This window comes from Macrotis lagotis, chromosome 6 (assembly GCF_037893015.1).
Source record: "Macrotis lagotis isolate mMagLag1 chromosome 6, bilby.v1.9.chrom.fasta, whole genome shotgun sequence".
NCBI classification, from domain to species: Eukaryota; Metazoa; Chordata; class Mammalia; order Peramelemorphia; family Peramelidae; genus Macrotis; species Macrotis lagotis.
The window spans coordinates 220,666,599-220,679,518 of record NC_133663.1 but is presented as its reverse complement, the minus strand read 5'-3'; the positions used below and the strand labels follow the sequence as shown (position 1 = coordinate 220,679,518).

Genomic DNA, 12,920 nt, shown 5'->3' with positions numbered 1-12,920 from the left:
CCAGGTGGAGCAGACATGATCAAATCTCAGATTTTGACAAGATTGAGGCTGTCTTTTGTTTAACTCACATACCTGCCCATAGGCAACAATACAGGCAGAATTTGTAATGTAAACTACCCAAATACTCCCATATTCCTCACATGGAAGTTTCTTATATCATTAAAATCTTAGATCTTATTTCTTTTCTACCCAAATCAAATAAATTTAAATCCTTCTGTCTTATATACTTCAATTCATACAGTTTCAGTCTGTTGTATTGTTCACTATATGACTTTTCACAATGAAATTTTTCTTTTGAAGCAACTCAAATTGTTACAAAGTTAATAGTTCACAGTGAGGAAAGTTCAAATTTATATAACACTTTAAAGATTTACAAAGTAACTTCCTCTCAAGCAACCTGTGAATTGAGCAATATAATAATTATTTATATTTTTGTAGAGTTAGCCAAGATGTTTATACATGAAGGAAGGTAGATTTTGAAAGATCTACACTATTCTCTTTACCTTCCTCTTGATGCGTTCCAGTTTTCAGCTTATGGTTTGGTGCCCAGATCTGGATACATAAGTTCAGTTATGGTTTGGCCATGTCATGGCACAATAGAATATATCCTTTCACTTGGACATTGCTTTTCCTTTAATGGTACCTTACATTTTAATTTTTCAGTATTTTTTTACAATATATAGTGATTTCTATTTTCAATTTTATCATAATTAGCTAAATTAGGTTAGAGTTATTTTAATTACATATTTTGTTTTACCCTGATTTTCAGTCTTTCTTCTGGCATTGTATTAATATTGGTCTTTATTCTAATAAATCAACAATCAGACTGTTCATTGTCCCATCATTAATGAATTTATTTTGTGTGTGTATCTGTAAAAAGATAATCAATTGTCTTTACTTTTGGTATTATTTTTTGATTACAAGTCTTTGCTCATTTTTTGAAAAAATGTTCAACATATAGTAGTCTTAAAATTGCTAATAAGTCTACAAGTATTTATTCCCTCCTTTTAAAATTAGTTTCATTATTCAACATAATTTTTGTTATATTTATATATTCAAAACTTTACATTAAGATAGAAATCGATATTTTCTTTTTGGGGGGTATATGAGTTTTTTTATTTAGTTTTTCTTAATATTTCTTTTGAACACATTGGCTCACAAGCTGCAATTGTTGTCATTTTTATATGATTGTGTTTTTCCCAAAATATTTTTCATAAAATCTAAAATACCAGATAGCCAGATGCCTTAGAAAATTTTTTTCTTGTATTTGGATACATGATAAAACAATTGCCACCTTTGACAAACCAATAGTAAAACCATATACACAAGGGTCATGAAAAATGCTATCAGATTGCTATCTGAAATCTCCAGATTCATCTTTATAGTCACATTTATTAAAAAAAAAACCACCTAAATGTTATTAGCTCCTATCGTTTGCTCCAAGTGAATTTCTGCTGACTCTTTGATCATTGGTTTAATAATCCATGACAGATTAAAGAAAATCTCTAGTTATCTAACACAGTCTGAAATTTGCAAATATCATTTAAAAAAAACCTTTTTGTTAAAGCAAATTAGGATTTTTCTATTTCAAGGCTTCTGGTCTCAGTCTTTTCATTTAATTTCTTAACCTTAGCAAGAGTTGTGGAGGCTCATAACAAACACTTAGTCTGTAGTTTTATTGGACATTTTTTCCTAACCAAATTAAAACTTTTATGGTTCCATGATCTTTAAATACCAGGGTTCCTTAAACTCTGGCACAGGGATACATGAGACTTTTAAGGAAAGATTCCTACATAATATATGGCAAAAATCATCATCATTACTGACCATCATCATTTCCCAAATCTTTTCATGTAGCCTATGCCTTAAAATCTTCAACTTGTACTATATCCTACCACAGGAAATTTTCTGCATAAAACACAAGATGATACACACAGACATATATATATATATATATACATACACACACACACACACACACACACACACACACACACACACACACACACACACACACACACCAAACAAAAAGTCATTTAGATAGCCAGACTCCCTCAAGATCTACAACAATGATGAACAAAATCTTACCTGGTTCTTCAGCTCACCCCTTTGACTATGCAGTAATCAATTTGAAGACCAACTTAGAAGTTTCAGTTTAGAGAGAAACCTAGGGAATACTGCAAAACAAATACTAGAGATACAGAACCCACAAAAGGAAGAGATGAAACAATTTTCCCATCTAAGAAACTAAAAAGGTTGTCAAAACATTTCTGTCACACCAGGGTGAAAGGGGAGCACTGTCCTGCAAAGAACACACCCCAGAAAACTAGTATCAGGCCTTAGGGGCAACTAATTCATGTCTGGGGGTGGAGTGGTTACGGAACTCTCCCTCAGAGAAGGTAAGAGGGGTCATTCAACTTTTCAGAAAGAAAAATTATAAGGGTCCCTTTGCTGACTGTGGGAGCAAAACTATGTTGTATTGACTATATATCAAATGTATGGTTGTGGGGTGGTACCTCAAAGTTATTTTAATTTGCATTTTTCTAATCTAATATGGTAGAAAAAGAAAATAACAAATGTTGGAAGGGATGTGGAAAAATTCAGGCACTAATACACTGGTGGTGAGTTGTGAACTTCTCTTAACTATTCTGTAGACCATTTTGGAACTGTGCTCAAAAAGTTATAAAATTATACATAATCCTTGACCTAGCAATACTAATGGGACTATATCATAATGAGATTTTTAAAAAAAGAAGTAAAAGAAGAATTATATAGGGACTAGGTGGTACAGTGGATGGAGCACCAGCCTTGGAGTCAGGAGTATCTTAGTTCAAATCCGGTCTCAGACACTTACTAATTACCTAGCTGTGTGGCCTTGGGCAAGCCACTTAACCCCATTGCCTTGCAAAAAAACCTAAAATACGAAATTATATGATCAGCTGTGAAAAATAACTATTCTGAAGAATACAATGTTTCAAGATAATTCCAAAGGAATTGTGACTCCAGAGAAAACTGATGGAGTCTAAATGCAGATTGAAAGAGATTTTTTTTTTACTTTCCTTATTTTTCTTGGGGTTTTTTTTTTGGTCTGTTTTTCTTTCTCAACATGACTATGTATGTGGCAGAGCACCATCCTTGGAATCAGGAAGATGGGAGTTTGAATCTAGCTTCAGACCCTTCACACTTATTAGCTGTATGACCTTGGGAAAGTCATTTAACTCTACAGTTGCCTCACATCCAGAGCCATCTCCAGTTGTCCTGATTTATACCTGGCCATCCAATTCATGTGCTCGCCCATGTCATTACCCTCTTCGAGAATGAAGGACAAAAAAAAAAACTATTTTATATGACTGCATGTGTGTAACCTATATCAAACTGCTAGCCTTTCTCAATGAGGGAGGCAGGAAGATAAAGAAATAGAGAATTTGGGACTCAAAATTTAAGGAAAATGAATGTTAAAAATTATTTTTACATATTACTGGGGAAAAATAAAGTTTTAACTAAAAATATAACCTACAAAAGTAAAAATATTTAAAATGATATAAAAAACCATAAATGCTTGAATATTAGGGTCAAATAAATGTTTAAGTTGATGATATATATATTCTTGAAGTAGAATTAAAATAGTGAATTTCCTCTGCAAGAGTAATTTTTTATAATACTGAAAGGAATAAGATGCTTTAAACTGTTAAGTAACCTTCAAGTATTTATTCTTTCATTGGGAGTATTTATATCTGTGACTAGAGGTATAGGGAGACACAGTAGACAAAGGGCCAATATTGGATTCAGTAAGACCTGGGTTCAAGACTAGCTTCAGATACACACTTAGTTTTGTGCTAATTCAGGTTTATCCCTTAAACCCTTAGATAACTCTCTAAGAGTTAGAGATAGATTGCTAACTGCATCGGTAAAGGGAGTTTCTAACCTGAGAATTTCTAATTTTCTAATTTCTAATTTCTAACCATGATGCAGTCTCAGCTATATTTACCATCTCTTTCTCTAGCTTCCATTTCCTATGTCTTCTATTCATATCATCAGAATTTAGAGAATTCGCTCCATCCACCTAAATTTATGAATGAGGGAATATAAGTTTATGATAAAAGAGTTCAAATTAATGGCCCTAGTGTCAAGCAAATCATTTAAATATCAACATATTCACCTGTGTAAACTAGGTAGTGGTTTGTATTGAAAATTGCAAGTTGGAACTCTGGTCATACTTATCCCAATCTTTTTCATCCTCATCTTGGAATCAGTATTTAAAATTGGAATGGAATCTAAGAAATTATCTAATTCCAATGGTCTCATTTTATAGATTAAAAAAAGCAACAATAAACTGAGATTTAGAAAAGTTTAGTGAATTTCCCAGGATTATATAAGTTAGTAAGGGGATAAAACTAGAAATTGCACCTAAGGCCTCTGACTTTACAGATAATATTCTGTCCACAGAATCACAGCCTCTTTTACATATAGTTGAGAATATTATAATTAATAAATAAGAAAAAATGCTATTATTTTTCAGTAATTTCCAAAAATCGAATTCCTACCATTTTGGTTCTGTTTTGCTCTCATAAATGCTCCTCAATTCTTATTTTAAGATTTTTTACTATATAAATATTCTTATATAGTTAGTTGTAGCAGAACATTTTGTGAAATGTACCAACAGTATAAAAATAATTTTGTTTCTGACAGTTAATATTTGAGTAACCATTGTAAAATTATTAAACTTCTGTGGGCCTCAGTTTCTCTATCAATAAAATGAGGGTATTGGGCTAAATAGTGTCTGACATCCCTTTTAGCTTTTAAATTATAATCTTATTGTTCTTTAAGTACAAGACCAATTCATGTGGTAAGATTAAATTTAGACTATCTTTATAAAGCAGATAGGGAAAATTTCATATTATTGCAGAGTTCTGAACAAAGATTCTAGCAGTTCAGTGTGTGTTCCTTACCTCATCTGGGAAGGTGTGATAATTGCATGTTATACTACATTATATATTGATAAATAGTATCTGGTATGGCACTCATATACCAAAAGGCATGTGGTCATATGAGTGGTGAGGATTGGATATATATATATATATATATATATATATATATATATATATATATATATATATATATATATTCTGCTTAGGAACCCAGTTTTTCTAAATACTAGTATAGCTATGGAGACAGTCATCTTCTAAGTATGGTATATATATATAGATATATATATATATATATATATCATATGTAGTTTTAGAAGCTTGCTATTTGACCACATTTGTAGTATATGATAAAACATATATTTGAGTCAAGTAATATTTTCTATCTTAGAGTCTGGAAATGTCTGTAATGGCAAATGACAAAGAGAAGAAGTAATGGAAGAAGCCAGAGAAATTTCAGAATGAAGTCCAACTTCAGAAATAGTTGAATCTCAGTATTATTGTTAATCCAAATATTTTTCTAAGACATGCTTTTGTACCTACTTTTAAGCCATTATGTAGAAATTGAATCACACAAAACAACTGTATTTTGGAAGATTTACCATTAGGATTGGAGACATATTGTATGAACTTTTGTATATCAATCTGACAAAGAACAAACAGTAAAGAGGCATAAAAATTATCCAAAGTTAATGTTTGGAGTTGTGTTAAAATAACACCAGGATTATATATTTAGAATTCATCCATCCTTGGGATTTCAGTATGTAGATCTAAACTTGGAAGGGATCTCAAATGACTTCTATTCCAACTGCTTAATTTTACAGACAAGGAAATATTACCAAGGAGGGTTCAGTGACTTTTCTAAGGTCAAATAGATAATATAATATATCAGGGGAGAACTCTGAAGCCAGGTTGTCCAATTCCAAATTCAGTTCTACCCCAGACTCTTTAGCCGCACCATGGGACCACACATTTTTATCTCCTGATTGATAGAGCCTTCCTCTATCCCATATTATGTTGTGCTTCTTCTGTGTATATTCATAATACATGAATAGCATATACATAAAATACATATATCATATATATATATATATAAACACACATACACGCACATCACACATCACAAAATATACAAAATATACACGCTAGTTATTAGGATAAATGCATGATTTTCAAGATAAAAAAACTTTCTTTTTTTCCTTTGTACAACTAGTACTAGAATATAGTGTTTAATAAATTCTTGTTGATTGCTACATGCTATATCTTTCTTCTTTTTTGTTTTTTTTTGCAAGGAAATTAATTTTGGCTTCTAATGTCAAAATCTTGTCTTCCCTCTGAGATGATCTCATTTTATCATGTGTATATCATTCTTATATATAATTGTTTGTAGGTGGACTCCTTCATTGGACTTTTTGAAAGTAGGATCTGGCTTCCTCCTTACTTTTTAAGCATCTAAGGAGCACAATACTTAGAGTGCTGAACTTGGAGTCAGGAAGACCTAAGACTTTATCCTTCCTAATTTACTAACTGTGTTACTCTGGGCTAGTCACTTAGCCTCTCTGTGCTTCATTAGTAAAATAATGTTAATAATAACAACTACTTTAGAGGTTGTCATGAGAATCATATCAGAAACCGATATATAAATGCTTTGTAAAACACAAATAATTCTATGAATGCTTATTAGTATTATTATCCCCGGAGTATGATACAGTGTCTGAGACATATATTAATAAATGGTTGTTAACATTGATTGTAAGGAGAAAATAAAGAAAAATATGAAGGTGAGAAGTAAAGCAAAAATAAAGTTATTTTATGTTATTCTTTTAATTTTCCTCAGATTTGTTCTTTAGATCTTATAGTCTATCTGAACTATAATTTTGCTTCATTCTTCACATGTTTGGCTCCTGATCTTAACAGATGTAGCCTGTGGTTTCATTAATACCTATTAAATGAAATGACTTTCAATAGGTATTAATTAAATGGACATTTATGATGGTTCTAACCTTCCAACACAAACAACTCTATCTTTACTAACAAATATGGATAGATATACAACTATAGATTTAACAACTATAGATTTGCTGACAAACAATTTGAAGACTGGCAATTTAGTTAGTCTGACATTCAAATTAGTTTTTTCAATGGAGCCAGGAATGATTAAGAGATGAGAAATAAATGAGGAAGAAAAACAGTTAAAGTATTTTCATATTTTCTTATTTGGAGAATTTAAGGTTCAATGTAAATATTCCTTGAAGATTTGAGGCATTGAATCTGACAGTGTTACATAACAGACAAGGGGTAAGAACCTTGCATATTATTGTGTAAGAAAAGATTCTTATTTGAGTTCAAAGAGAAAGACAAGTGTTGTCAACAAATCCCTCCACAGTGTCAAAAGTGTTAATAATGACAGAGTTTGTTGTTCTTTTAATGTTTTCCCAAGGCTCTCTATTCATTAATTTATCTGCCTTCAATCATACTCATGTACTGGGACCTATAGAAATTTAGTGACTTGCCTAAGGCCCCATGGTAAATCTGTGGAAGGACCAAGAACCCACACCTTGAAGATCTTTAGTTCCTAGTACAGAATAATAGGCCACCCAGTTGCTGAAATTTTATAAACAATAAAAGAACCAATTACATCATCATAAACCAAAAGAAAAAACAAATAAATCTCAACAGAATTTCATGCCTGTATTTACTACTGATTTTCTAAGAAGATTGATTTCTGACTTAGATATAAGAAACTGAAAGACATCGTTAGGATCTATTAGCTCAGTTTGCAGACATTAGGGAGACTGGAATCTCAGCAATTATTTAACAGATATCTGTCTTTCCAGTCTCTGGGATTTTCAGAGATTTTCCTTGAAATTCAATTTCATTGCCCTTGACCACCACCCCACCTTCTCCCAATACTAACCAAAAGGGAAAAAGTTCCAATTTTTACTTTTAATTTTCTTTCAGTATATTTGAAAATAGCTGGTCACCATCTAATAGCCTTTTATCAAACACTTAGTATGGGGTAGACACAGCAGTAAGTATGAGGGATTGATATAAAGACCTATTCTCAAGGAATTTACATTCAGTTAAATATTGGGGTGTAGACTTCTAGAGAGGAGTCAAGATGGTGGTGTGAAGCTTACATGCTCCTGGAGCTTTTCCCTACCAAAGATAAATGAAGTCTCTGCATTGACATTAAAGCTACAGCTCTCACCAAGAAAGGGAGAAGATCCAAAGAAGTTTTCAACAGTAGATATCATAGAGGATCTTCAGTGAAGGTCTACCTCTTCGGGAGAAAAGGGAAAGTGAAGCCAAGTGAGGCTAGAGAGGGAGAAAGCTTTAAGTCACAGTGCAGTTCAGGTTCTGACAGCTTGACGACAGTGTAGGTCCCAGCAGCTATATAGCAAGCCAGCAGGGAGGGTTCCAACCCCAAAGAAAGTCTGAACCTGGGAATATTGGGGCAAAAGACAGGACTAGATCAGAAACAAACCCCTACATAGGCAGAACCTGGACATAAAAGAGGAAATAAATCTCTTCAAAGAAAAGACCTAGATTACATAGGCAACATCTTGGCCAAAAACAAGCCAGGGATAAGACCCCAGTTCCAACATAAAAAGCTTGGATCTATACTCCCCATCCCATAGAAGCTGAGCTAAAACAGTAAAGATGAGGAAAAAAGATGAGTGCTACTATAGAAAATTACTTGGAAGATAAAGATAATAAAAATGATAAAATTACTTACGGGGGAAGTCTCAAGAGCTCCCCCCCATAGGAATTGCGGGATAGCTAGGTGGTCCAGTGGATAGAGCCTCAACCCTGGAGTCAGGAAGACTTGAGTTCAAATTCGACCTCAGATACTAAATAATTGCCTAGCTGTGTGACATTTGGTAAATCACTTAAACCCCATTGCATTAAATTAAAAAAAATGTTTTAAAAAAGAGTCTGATTTGAACTCATATCTAAAAAGTTAATAGGAGAGCTTTAAAAAATTTAAAAACCAAAGAAGAGAGGAAGAAGAGAAATGGAAAAAAGAAATGAGACTCATGCAGGAAAATTATGAAAAATTGACCCAAGAAATCAACTCCAATAACAGTAAAAATAGGCCTGAGCGCTCTGCGGCCTGGGACCAGCGTCCTCCTCGCTGGCTGCAGCTGCTGCCCCGCGAGCCCCACTCTATCCCCTCCCCCCCGGGCCCCTCTCCTCTCACCTAGATAGTTCCCACGTCGTCCGGGACGTTTGAACTAATTTTTCAGGTTGAGGAGAGGCGTGGTCGCCGCCTGGAGGAGCTCAAGATGATAGAGGCCCTGGTAACAACTGAAGCTCAGAAACTGCTGCACCAGTTGAATGTTCTGTTGGAACAGGAGTCCAGATGTCAGCCAAAGGTCTGTGGCTTGAGACTAATTGAATCTGCTCATGATAATGGCCTTCGGATGACTGCAAGACTGACAGACTTCGAAGTGAAAGACCTTCTTAGCCTCACTCAGTTCTTCGGTTTTGATTCAGATACTTTTTCTCTAGCTGTGAATTTACTGGACAGATTTCTATCTAAAATGAAGGTAAAGCCCAAACATCTTGGATATGTGGGATTAAGTTGCTGTGAAATCAACAGAGGAAGAGAGAAATGTCCCATTAGCCACTGATTTGATTCAAATAATTCAATACAAATTCAGTTTCTGACCTGATGAGAATGGAAAAGATTGTATTAGAGAAAGTGTGTTGGAAAGTCAAAGCTACTACTGCTTTTCAGTTTCTAAAGCTCTATTATTCACTCATTCATGAGAATTTATCATTTGAAAGGAGAAAGAATCTGAGTTTTGAAAGACTGGAAGCTCAGCTTAAGGCATGCCACTGTAGGATTATGTTTTCTAAAGCAAAGCCTTCTGTATTAGCATTGTCTATAATAGCACTGGGGATTCAAGCACAGAAATTTATGGAATTGACAGAAGGAGTAGAATGTCTACAGAAACATTCTAAGATACATTGCAGAGATCTGACCTTCTGGCAGGAACTTGTAGCGAAGTGCCTAACTGAATACTCATCAAATAAGTGTTCTAAACCAAATGTTCAGAAGTTGAAATGCATTGTGTCTGGACGTACTGCACGCCAGTTGAAGCATAGTTATTACAGAATTGCTCATCTTCCAACAATCCATGAAACTGGGTCTTAAAAGGATTCTTAGGGTGAAGAAATTCAATGATTTTGAAGGCGTATTTCACATAAGAACTGTAGACTTCAATATTAGAATGGATTTAAGCTGTGAAGCCTGAAACACAGCAACTAGGTTAGCACTGATGTTTTCGATGAGGGGAAAAGAGGTTATAGCTGGAAATCAGTTGTGTGCTGTGGTTGCAGATGTGTTCAGGACTAAATTATGATCCTCTTTTGAAGCATGTTTGTAAAAACTCAAATGTGAAACCCCAAAGTAGATTTAAGAATGGGAGACTATACTGTGAATTGGTAGTTAATATTGATCCAATTTAGTAGTATCTGGATTGGTATACCAATTATAGATAGTATTGATGACAAGGTGTGATTGACTTTTAATGTTATTTGAATTGTGATGAAAGTTCACATCAAAAACAGATCAACTTCAGAAAAATGGTTTGATGCACTTAGTGTAGTCAAGTTACTAGTCTTTGAGGCAGTATAAATAGTCTTGATAAAGCCTTATACAACTAGATAATCCAATAATTCTAAAGATTTATTTTTGGCCATATTTTTCATTTAAATTTGATTTAAAAATAATATTAAATTTGTAGACAGACAAATTATATTTAGGTGATCTTCAACGTTATCCTAGAACAAGTGATATGGTATACAAAGTTTTATACAGAATGAATTTTCTCTCAATATCTAACCCCTTAGGGAAAAAAATTAATTTGTTGTATAGTCTGCCACCCTGAAACCTCAGCTTTGTCCTTCTAAAACAATATATTCTAATGCTAACACTAGAACTTTAAAGAGTACTCTTGGTATGAAACTGGACCATTGGTATAGAACTTTGTATTTAATAGCAATACATAGGGAGTATGCTATTGTCATAATGCTCCTGTAACAATTAGATTTGAGAGACTAAAGTGAGTTTTCTGTCCAGATTCAAGTAAGCAGCAATTTAATTTAATATGGTAGTTGGAACACTTAAGGCCTGTTATAGGTAAATGAATCTAAATTGACATAGGATTTGGAAGGCATATAAGAAAGTGACCTTTCAATAAAACTATTGAAATGCAAAAAAAAAGTAAAAATAACCACCTGGAAAAGGAAACACAAAAACTAATTGAAGAAAGTAAGACATAAAAATTAGAATTGAACAAATAGAAATCAATGAATCTACAAGACAGGATTCCATCAAACAAAATAAAAAGGTTTAAAAAATTAAAGAAAATGTAAAGTACCTTTTAGGAAAAGCAAGCAACCTGGAAAAATAGATCCAGAAGAGATACGTTATGAATTATTAGTCTACTAGAAGGCTTAGATAAAAAAAAAGAACCTGGAGAACATCACATAGGAAATTATCAGGGAAAACTGTCCAAATCTGCCAGAACAAGAAGACAATATAGCCACTGAAAGAATATACAGATTCTAGAAAGAGATCTCAGGATAAAAACTCTAAGGGTTGTTATGGTCAAATTCTGGAACTCTCAAATAAAGGAGAAAATTCTGCAAGCAACAAAAAAGGAAACAATTTAAATACAAAGGAAACACAATCAGACTCACAAAGGATTTATCAGTTTCAACACTGAAGGACCAGAACACCCAGAATAATATATATATTGGTGGGCAAAGGACCTGGGATTACAACCAAGGATTTACTCTCATGTAAAATTCTGTATATGCTATAAGGAGAAAAGATGGATGTTCAACAAAATAGATGACTTTCAGAAATTCTTGATATGAAGACCAGAGCTGAATAGAGAATTCAATCACCAAATAAATGCCTGACTCAAGAGATGCATAAAAATGTAAATGAAAAGGGGAAGGACAAAAACAAAACAAATGTTTGTCAAGCTATCATATTGCATACAACCCTAAAAGGGAAGATATAACACTTATAACTCTTGAGAATTGTATTTCTCTTAAAATAAATAAAGGGTCAAATACAACTGAAGAGGTCCAAGATGACATCACTATGTTTGAGGTGTTTACTCTAAATTTAAGTGTCTCAAATTTCTTTGACCTACTCTAATTTTGCTGTGCTCACAAAACTTAGCACTTTCTCTGATGAGGGCATCATAAGCTGGGCAGTCCTGAGTCAGTATCTCCCATAATTTACAAACAATTGTAAAGTTTTTAAGTGAGACATTAAGAGCATCCCAGTTCTTAGAACCCTTTGGTACTTATAGTTAATTAAATCAGGGTGGGACTTAAACCATACTTTATTTTACAAAGGATTAAGTACCCTGGGTTGAGAGGGGGAGAAGTGTGGGAGAAAGTGTGCTAGGGGAAAGGGTACAAATAGTTCATGAAATGATTTGGCTTTGGATAATACTTTGGCTCATGAGGACAGTGATAAATTGAGTGATAAATAATACCAGGTGAAGAGGCACAAAGATTTGTAATTTAGAGAGAAAGAAGGGAGAGTGTAAGCAATGAGTAAATTCTATTCAATAAATTTGCCCAGAGAGAGAATAAGACACATTCTCACTTGGGTTTAAAATCTATCTTACTTGAGGTCAGCTAGGTTGCACAGTGGATAGAGCACTGGACCTGGAGTCAGGAGGACCTGAGTTCAAATGTGACTTCAGACACTTAATAATTACCTAACTGTGTGACCTTGGGCAAGTCATTAACCTTGCCAAAAAATCTATTTTACTCTACAGGGAAGGAGAGGGGCAGGGGAAAGGAAGATAAGGGAAGAAGGACTGATAAAAGGGAAGGCAAGTGTAAGTGAAAATAAACTGAAAGTTAAATTTTAAAAGAAAAGTTAAATGGGAAAGGGAGCAAAACTTTGGTGAGGAAGAATAAGAGGAAAGTAAAAAGAAAAATATACATGAGGAA

At 33.6% G+C, this 12,920-nt stretch overlaps 1 pseudogene; it reads left to right on the top strand.

Annotated features, from left to right (window-relative positions):
* Positions 1 to 9,214: 9,214 nt before the first annotated feature.
* On the top strand, positions 9,215 to 11,038 carry LOC141492035 (cyclin-G1 pseudogene; annotated as a pseudogene).
* The last annotated feature ends 1,882 nt before the right edge of the window (positions 11,039 to 12,920 follow it).